The sequence below is a fragment of the Pteropus vampyrus genome, unplaced genomic scaffold (assembly GCF_000151845.1).
Source record: "Pteropus vampyrus isolate Shadow unplaced genomic scaffold, Pvam_2.0 Scaffold48, whole genome shotgun sequence".
In the NCBI taxonomy this organism is placed as follows: Eukaryota; Metazoa; Chordata; class Mammalia; order Chiroptera; family Pteropodidae; genus Pteropus; species Pteropus vampyrus.
In genome coordinates this window covers 6922236-6931680 of record NW_011888829.1, presented here as the reverse complement: position 1 = coordinate 6931680, position 9445 = coordinate 6922236, and the positions used below count along the sequence as shown (strand labels likewise).

Below are 9445 nucleotides of genomic sequence, written 5' to 3'. Positions count from 1 at the left end.
TATAAGCTCTGAGTCTAAAACCACTATCCTTCCTTCACATGAAGCTGACACAACAACATGTGGTTTGTGGAGATGTCCTGGAATGAGAAGGAATTTGCCCTGGGCCAGCTATGCTCCTTGGCCACTATTTGTGTGACCACTGTCATGCATAGGTGAAGACTAGATGGGGTCAGTAGAAGAGGCCTACTAAGTCCTGCCCATTTTGCTTCTATTTACTTCATTAGATTAATAGATATTATTATCCCTCTTTTATAGGTGAGCAAACAGCCTCCCTGGAGATTAAGTTACCCAAGGCCACACTAGCTGTGGTAAGTACCAGAGCTGGGATTTGAACCTATGACTGTCTGAAACTCCACCTTCTGAGCTTTTGCCATCACTCTGGGCTGCCTCCCACTAGCAGTGGGAGGGGGAGGCATGTGGCCAACGCAGGGACAGCTGGGATAACATTGCCTCTGCATCCTGTAGGGCCAACGCTCCGTGAACACTGGTTTTTATTTACCTTATATGGTGAAAAGAGAGATGCCCATTTTTTTTCCCATTTCTGTAGACTAACAGACGGGTGCTAATTTGGTAAGTGCAAATTGTCTGGCTTCAGTTCTACCCACCATCTGCCTGCTTGAACTAGTGAAACCAGGGTGACTTGTAATTATGCCCAGTTCTCTTCCCAAGGTCCTCCCATCCCTTCAGATAAGTTTATCCTTTTCCTATTTTAAGAAAGAGCTTCACATAGCAGGGCATTTATGGAACACTTCCAAGTACTGGAGTAGAAAGTGATATTTGAAGCCAAACCAATCACACAGACAAAACCCTTAAACTAGATGCCAGGTGACCCGGGCTGGGCCCACTCCTCCCAGGCTCGATGGCTGAGCAACAGGAGACAAGTCACTGCAACTCTCTGGACCTCAGTTTCTCTTCCAGGTCACTGGCATTTGGAGTCCCCCGAAAGAGGAAGTGGCGCTTTGCTGTTTGTGTGGCGGGCCAGCTGCTGCTGCTGCTTCGTGAAGATCACATTTAAAGGGATCATCCCAAACGTCTCACCCTCATCCTCCAGAAGCAGCTCTTCGAACTCCACATCAAAGATTCCCCCTGTTTCCCGACCCCTGCTAAAAATACAAAGCTGAATATCATCTTATTCGTACTGGAGCTAGGACATAGCTGTTTGACGCTTCACTTCCCTTCTCTCTGCAACATCCTCCCCTGACGTCCAGCCCCCACCAGGTTTTAAAAACTACAGCGTGCGGAAATGATAAGCAGGTCATAAGGCTAAGAAAAGCAATTTACCCAGCCCAAAGCGCGTCATTTAAACCCAGGCGCCACTCATTCTAATCCAAAGAAGTCCTTTCCATTCATTTACCTATGGTTGCCTTCTCCTCTTCCTGGAGGCTGCATCTGTAGGAGATAACCACCCATCTGCCAGAGAGGTGGGCTTTCCCTTCAGTGTATGGGCAGAGTTTTGCTACTTGGGAGGCAGTTGAGCAGAAGCGTGTGAGGCCCATGGGAGCAGTTTTCTGCCTGTCCCGGGAGGGAGGGAGGCTTCCCTGTGTGCCACTCCCTCTTTTCACCCCCTCCTCTCACCAACCCCAGTCACACCTCTACCCCTTTCCCCCATGCTGGCGACTGGCAAATGAGCCAGCCCCGCTGCCGGCAGCCAAGTTAATTTAAAAGAGTCTCCATGACAAAACTAAGAGGGAAAGTTGGCTGTTTAATTTGGTGGTTTTCTTTAGCGATCCTGAAATGTCTGACATCTCGATGTGTGGTGTTTGCGAACTTAAATATGTCGCCTCTGGACCAGCCATTCCTCAAGGAACATCTGCTCTCCAGAAGATCAGAAGTGAGAAACCGCAAAGTTGCATTACTTATCTTTCCCTAAAGAAATGAAAGGTGTTTTTCTCCCACTCAAAGTAACAGCTAGTTCTCCACTCCACATCAAAACTCCAGCCTTTGGCAAACACGTCTTAGTGCTTCCAAGTCTAAGCTTCTGGTGCAGACACAAAAAGTGACAGGGCGGTGCCCCGTGCGCAGTCCTCAGTTCCCAGCTCGCCCACAGCTGATGGCACAGAGGCACATGGCCTGACATGGCTAAGCAGAAATTTCCAAGCAGGAATTTGAGACTGGTTCAATTTTTTCAGGTCTCTTGAATGGAGGATACATAAGTACTAGGGAGATATGGCGAGGCCCCTCCCACCGCGAATTGAGCAGTTGAGAAGAGCAAGCTGCAGAGGAAGAATGAAGCGGATATGCAGAGAGAGGGGCTGAGCCAAGTGGCTGTGTGAAGGCTGCTTGAGTCCCACTGGCTTGGCTTTCAAGTTCTAGCGTCCCAACTCTTCTGAGCCTCCCCTGAAATGCTGCCTTTAGGAAGTCCCCTACTCTTAAACTAAAATCTCTCTATCCCTTTCCCTTTCTCTAGCATTCTGGTTTCTGATCCATGAACTAAAGATTTAGAAGTCCTAAGAAATACTGTTAGGACGGGGCTTTATAACATGCAAGGGTTTTTTTTATCTCCTGATCTGGGAAGCAGCATAGGGAGGAAGAGGAGGGGACCTGAGTGAGAGGTGATATTGCCAGAATTTAACAACTGATTGATTGAATGGGAGGCAGGTGTTAGGAAGATGGCTGAGAGTTTGAGCCTAAGTGGCTGGAAAATTGACAGTGTCCTTCACACGGAGGGAGGGGAATGAAAGGGGGAGCAGGCCTCTAAGGGAAGATGCTGCTGCGTTATGCACAGACACTGAGTTCTCGCCTCTCCGCCCTGGCTGGAGACTTTGGGCAGCCCGTGCCCCCCTGGCTGAGTGTGAGACATCAGGGCTGGGCTGCTCCTGCCCATCCACAGGCTGTCAAGAGGATCCTGGTCTGAGTGGACCCCAAAGGTTTCTGGATCACAGGCTTTCATCTCCTGGTCTGCCCGACGGCTTGGATACAACAGTCATTTCCGGTGTTTACTTTCAGATCTGTCTTCTGATACTTTCTCTCCGCACTTTTCCTACCAGCACCTGTCTCATCTATTCCCTGTGCCAGTCTCCCCGTCAGCGGTCTTTCTTTCCTTCTTTTCATATCCCAAAGCGGAGAGATCTTATTTTAACCAGAAGAAGAAAAAGTTACAGACTCTATCTACAGTAGCTTCCAGCAATGTGTGCATGAATGCGCATGCACACACACAAACACGCAGGCATTTATTTTCTCTCTCTCTCCCCTGTCCCTCTCCATCAGAAAGACTCCTCCAGTAACACACTTCGCCTAGAGTAAAACTTACAAAGGTTTTCAGCCACTCCAGAAAAAGCGATGGCAGATCACGTGTGGATGCCCTTGTTGTTTTACCCCTTGGCTCTCCAGTCTGAGGTAGTGTTCCCTACCTGACAGGGATCACCACCAAACACCTAGCACATCCACACCGCATACCATGCACCATGCTCAGTCACGAATGCACATCAGCTTTTAGCAGCCTTCCTGCAAAGCACTGCAGCTGCTTTTGCATTTGCTGGCTATAGGCAAGAGAGGGAAATATGTATTCAATCTAATTCTCTCCTGTCTCAGCCTCTGTTCTCTAAGGACCTATTGGATATCAATCCCAGCTTCTAAAAAGGGAATCATGATTGAAATTTCTCAGCCAAGAAAACTGAGTCACCTTGGGGTTAAGGGCCCTAGGTTCTCTTTTCAAAAAGCCTTCAGCTCTCACAGCCTGAGGATCTTTGGGTCCTATTCTCTGGCTCAGTGTGCATCACACATTTTTGATGGCTGCTCCATCCATAAAACTTTTCTGAGCATCCACCCTGAGTATGAGCATATTTATTTACTTACAAATTCTAAGCATGTACAACTACATATACATTATGCACCATACAAATAGATAGACTCACTATAAAAGATATAATAGACATACTCAAAATATAGAAATTTAAAAAGGAGGAGATAAAGAATAAACATAACTGGAAGGTTCATTGTAGTCTTCCTATACCTAGCGGATCACTTTGTACGACTCCTGGCACACATGGCCACCTCGAAGACTCGCTGTGCTTGCCCATCAGCTGCTCCACTGTGTAAACTCTGTGGCAGGCATTGCTACTGCTCACCAACACCTCCAGTCACCCCTTCCCTTCCAGACGCAGGGGAGAACTGCACTCCCCAGCCCTTGAAGGTAGGAGTGGCTATGTGACTTGCATATCCAATAAACAGCTCCTTTCTGCTTAGAAGCATCATGGACCATGATTCTCTGTGTTCTCTCTTCTCATGCCACAAAAATCCTGTCGAAATGTAGTGTCATAAAATGGTCATCTGGGTGGTTAAGTGAGCAGACACTGCTGACCATGTTGCATTTGAAGTTTAGGAGCTGTTTGTTACTGCAGCAAAACTTACCTTATCTTGACTGATAGTATTTGTGGAGACCCAGATGCCATCATGGTCATGGGGCTGACCGCTCCCAACTAGTATTGCTGAGAGGGTACTCCTTGGTAGTGACAGCCACCGTGCCCTGGAGGGAGGAAGAACAGGGAACTGGGCATAGGATGGAATCAAGACATAAGAAATGGCCCAGAGTCTAAATCAGGGGTCGGTCCCTAACCCCTGGGCTGTGAACTAGTACCAATCAGTGGCTTGTTAGGAACCAGGCTGCACAGCAGGAGGTGAGCGGCAAGTGAGCGAAGCTTCATCTGTTTTTGCAGCCGCTCCCCAGCACTAGCATCACCACCTCAGCTCCACTTCAGATCATCAGGCATTAGATTCTCACAGGAGCACTGACCTCTGGTGCCAAAAAGGTTGGGGACCGCCAGTCTAAAGAGCAAACTTGGAGGCCAGGAAGACAGCATCTGGGTGGACATGTGAAGGAATTGATGAGCAGTCTCTTCTCTAATCCAAAGTCCATCCCTGAACTGGGCTAAAGATCTCTAACTCAGAGAGTGAAAAATGACTCTCTTTTCCTGGCTTCTGCATGCCCAGTGTCTTCCTAATAGAAAGGAGTTCAATTTGGGGCCAAATACATAAATCCTTCTCCCTGAGGCTACTCTTTCGGCTTCTAAGGCAGTGGATCTTTGTCTTTAAGCAAATTTCAGGGGAATTAAAGTGGAAAATCACTTATATCACGGAAGCTACCTTTCCGTGGAATCTAAAGCATTGACAGCCCTGCAGATTGGCTGATGCAAGGACTGCTCATGAGTCACACCGTGGGTCCTAAGTGGTTAAGAAGGGGAGCTGAAATGCTGCCTTTAGGAAGTCCCCTACTCTTAAACTAAAATCTCTCTATCCCTTTCCCTTTCTCTAGAATTCTGGTTTCTGATCCATGAACTAAAGATTTAGAAGTCCTAAGAAATACTGTTAGGACGGGGCTTTATAACATGCAAGGGTTTTTTTATCTCCTGATCTGGGAAGCAGCATAGGGAGGAAGAGGAGGGGACCTGAGTGAGAGGTGATATTGCCAGAATTTAACAACTGATTGATTGAATGGGAGGCAGGTGTTAGGAAGATGGCTGAGAGTTTGAGCCTAAGTGGCTGGAAAATTGACAGTGTCCTTCACACGGAGGGAGGGGAATGAAAGGGGGAGCAGGCCTCTAAGGGAAGATGCTGCTGCGTTATGCACAGACACTGAGTTCTCGCCTCTCCGCCCTGGCTGGAGACTTTGGGCAGCCCATGCCCCCCTGGCTGAGTGTGAGACATCAGGGCTGGGCTGCTCCTGCCCATCCACAGGCTGTCAAGAGGATCCTGGTCTGAGTGGACCCAAAAGGTTTCTGGATCACAGGCTTTCATCTCCTGGTCTGCCCGACGGCTTGGATACAACAGTCATTTCCGGTGTTTACTTTCAGATCTGTCTTCTGATACTTTCTCTCCGCACTTTTCCTACCAGCACCTGTCTCATCTATTCCCTGTGCCAGTCTCCCCGTCAGTGGTCTTTCTTTCCTTCTTTTCATATCCCAAAGCTGAGAGATCTTATTTTAACCAGAAGAAGAAAAAGTTACAGACTCTATCTACAGTAGCTTCCAGCAATGTGTGCACGAATGCGCATGCACACACACAAACACACAGGCATTTATTTTCTCTCTCTCTCCCCTGTCCCTCTCCATCAGAAAGACTCCTCCAGTAACACACTTCGCCTAGAGTAAAACTTACAAAGGTTTTCAGCCACTCCAGAAAAAGCGATGGCAGATCACGTGTGGATGCCCTTGTTGTTTTACCCCTTGGCTCTCCAGTCTGAGGTAGTGTTCCCTACCTGACAGGGATCACCACCAAACACCTAGCACATCCACACCGCATACCATGCACCATGCTCAGTCACGAATGCACATCAGCTTTTAGCAGCCTTCCTGCAAAGCACTGCAGCTGCTTTTGCATTTGCTGGCTATAGGCAAGAGAGGGAAATATGTATTCAATCTAATTCTCTCCTGTCTCAGCCTCTGTTCTCTAAGGACCTATTGGATATCAATCCCAGCTTCTAAAAAGGGAATCATGATTGAAATTTCTCAGCCAAGAAAACTGAGTCACCTTGGGGTTAAGGGCCCTAGGTTCTCTTTTCAAAAAGCCTTCAGCTCTCACAGCCTGAGGATCTTTGGGTCCTATTCTCTGGCTCAGTGTGCATCACACATTTTTGATGGCTGCTCCATCCATAAAACTTTTCTGAGCATCCACCCTGAGTATGAGCATATTTATTTACTTACAAATTCTAAGCATGTACAACTACATATACATTATGCACCATACAAATAGATAGACTCACTATAAAAGATATAATAGACATACTCAAAATATAGAAATTTAAAAAGGAGGAGATAAAGAATAAACATAACTGGAAGGTTCATTGTAGTCTTCCTATACCTAGCGGATCACTTTGTACGACTCCTGGCACACATGGCCACCTCGAAGACTCGCTGTGCTTGCCCATCAGCTGCTCCACTGTGTAAACTCTGTGGCAGGCATTGCTACTGCTCACCAACACCTCCAGTCACCCCTTCCCTTCCAGACGCAGGGGAGAACTGCACTCCCCAGCCCTTGAAGGTAGGAGTGGCTATGTGACTTGCATATCCAATAAACAGCTCCTTTCTGCTTAGAAGCATCATGGACCATGATTCTCTGTGTTCTCTCTTCTCATGCCACAAAAATCCTGTCGAAATGTAGTGTCATAAAATGGTCATCTGGGTGGTTAAGTGAGCAGACACTGCTGACCATGTTGCATTTGAAGTTTAGGAGCTGTTTGTTACTGCAGCAAAACTTACCTTATCTTGACTGATAGTATTTGTGGAGACCCAGATGCCATCATGGTCATGGGGCTGACCGCTCCCAACTAGTATTGCTGAGAGGGTACTCCTTGGTAGTGACAGCCACCGTGCCCTGGAGGGAGGAAGAACAGGGAACTGGGCATAGGATGGAATCAAGACATAAGAAATGGCCCAGAGTCTAAATCAGGGGTCGGTCCCTAACCCCTGGGCTGTGAACTAGTACCAATCAGTGGCTTGTTAGGAACCAGGCTGCACAGCAGGAGGTGAGCGGCAAGTGAGCGAAGCTTCATCTGTTTTTGCAGCCGCTCCCCAGCACTAGCATCACCACCTCAGCTCCACTTCAGATCATCAGGCATTAGATTCTCACAGGAGCACTGACCTCTGGTGCCAAAAAGGTTGGGGACCGCCAGTCTAAAGAGCAAACTTGGAGGCCAGGAAGACAGCATCTGGGTGGACATGTGAAGGAATTGATGAGCAGTCTCTTCTCTAATCCAAAGTCCATCCCTGAACTGGGCTAAAGATCTCTAACTCAGAGAGTGAAAAATGACTCTCTTTTCCTGGCTTCTGCATGCCCAGTGTCTTCCTAATAGAAAGGAGTTCAATTTGGGGCCAAATACATAAATCCTTCTCCCTGAGGCTACTCTTTCGGCTTCTAAGGCAGTGGATCTTTGTCTTTAAGCAAATTTCAGGGGAATTAAAGTGGAAAATCACTTATATCACGGAAGCTACCTTTCCGTGGAATCTAAAGCATTGACAGCCCTGCAGATTGGCTGATGCAAGGACTGCTCATGAGTCACACCGTGGGTCCTAAGTGGTTAAGAAGGGGAGCTGAGGAATTTGGAATTCTCTTTGAAACCTGATATATGGTTGAATGTCTTGGTCCAACTGCCCTCACGGAAACTAAATAACAGCAACTTAGAACAGGCAGACTTTTCTTTGTTCTGCATAACAGTCTGCACATCTTGGGCTGGTAGGCGACTCTGACGCACGGTATTGTTTCTGATCCATTCCACCTTTCCCCTCTGCTGCCTTTACCACTGAGCCTCCCTTTCATGGTATAAGATGGCTGCTCCAGTTATCACCTTCAGGTCCACTTTCCAGACAATAGGACTAGACGCGCACTCTTCTGGCTTATGTTATGGGCGTAAGCCAGAAGTTGCACACGTCACTTCTGCTCAGATCTCGTGACCAGGATTTAGTCGCATGGCTGAATTTAGCTGCAAGGAAGGCTGGGAATCTAGTTCCTAGTTAGATGGCCACTGACCAGCTGAATTTCGGACATGCTATTATTAGAGGAAGAAGAGGAGAAGAAACATTAGTGGACAACTAGCAGCCTTTGGCTTCTCAGGGTGCTCTACGGCCTTCTTCAGGAAGCTTCTCCTGTGCCCTGGCCCGTGAGCTCCCACAGTACCCAGCACTGCTGGCCATAGCACTCATCCACGTGAACTGTAAATGCCCACCTGCTCTTCCCTATGCACCACTAGGCGAAGCTTCGTGAACAGAGAGGCTGTGTTTATTCTGTTTACCCTTATATCCCCAGGCTCCGGCACTTAGTAGGTGCTTAATAAATATTTATTGACTAAGTAAATGAACAGATGATTCTGTGAAAAGCCAGTAATTATTACTCTTTCGCTTTTTTCTGCTTTTCCCTCTTGTATGGCTCTCTGGTTCTGCTTCCCTTTCCATCTTTCTTTTCCACGTCTAGGCCAGGCTCACTCTGGCCAGGCCAAAAGTTTGGGCTTTTGTGATGCACGATTGTGAGGAAGAAAGAGGAGAGAGGACAGAAGCAGAAAGCTAAGGTTGGAAGGACATTCTTTGAAGGACTGTGAAAAAAGTGGCTAGGGAAGAAAAGTAGATTTAAGAAGTACCCCCGTGGACATCGTGGCATTAAGAAATGTAAGAACAGGACAGAAATTATTTGAAACATTTTTTAATTTGTTAGACTGTGTTTCCATGACCCAGACGCTGCCTTGTGACTAGACAAGCTGTGGCTCAGAAGAAAATGACTCATAACACCAAGAAAAGAGAGAAATGTAAATCTCAGAAAACCTTCTTACCAACATTTCTCTCCTGCTTTGAATCCTTAGGAGAAATAAACAATCTTACCAAAGATCTCAGTATAATATATAATAGTGATTTTCAAACTTTCCAGGTTGTTTCCAAGCCTAGAAGCCATGATGTCTTCTGTATAGCCCCATGAGATATTTATATTTTTAATTCCATTTTATAAATCAAAAACAAAATATTTA

The 9445-nt window shown here is 47.0% G+C and overlaps 2 long non-coding RNA genes across 3 annotated transcripts in view; both read right to left on the bottom strand.

Annotated features, from left to right (window-relative positions):
* Positions 1-5100, bottom strand: part of LOC111739197 — a 7777-nt gene extending 2677 nt beyond the window's left edge. Inside the window, exons 1-3 of one of the 2 annotated variants that reach the window (XR_002780166.1) lie at positions 4733-5100; positions 4351-4465; positions 3962-4238 (exon numbers count right to left, since the gene is read on the bottom strand). This is a non-coding gene — a long non-coding RNA (uncharacterized LOC111739197). Of the gene's footprint in view, positions 1-3961; positions 4239-4350; positions 4466-4732 lie in introns of those variants that run through there. The other variant, XR_002780165.1, reaches the window with a different exon arrangement.
* A 1704-nt stretch (positions 5101-6804) lies between these two features.
* On the bottom strand, positions 6805-7943 carry LOC111739196. Its single transcript, XR_002780164.1, has 3 exons — positions 7576-7943; positions 7194-7308; positions 6805-7081 (listed from the first exon to the last, which is right to left on the bottom strand). It is a non-coding gene; the product is annotated as an uncharacterized LOC111739196 (long non-coding RNA).
* Between the last annotated feature and the right edge of the window lie 1502 nt (positions 7944-9445).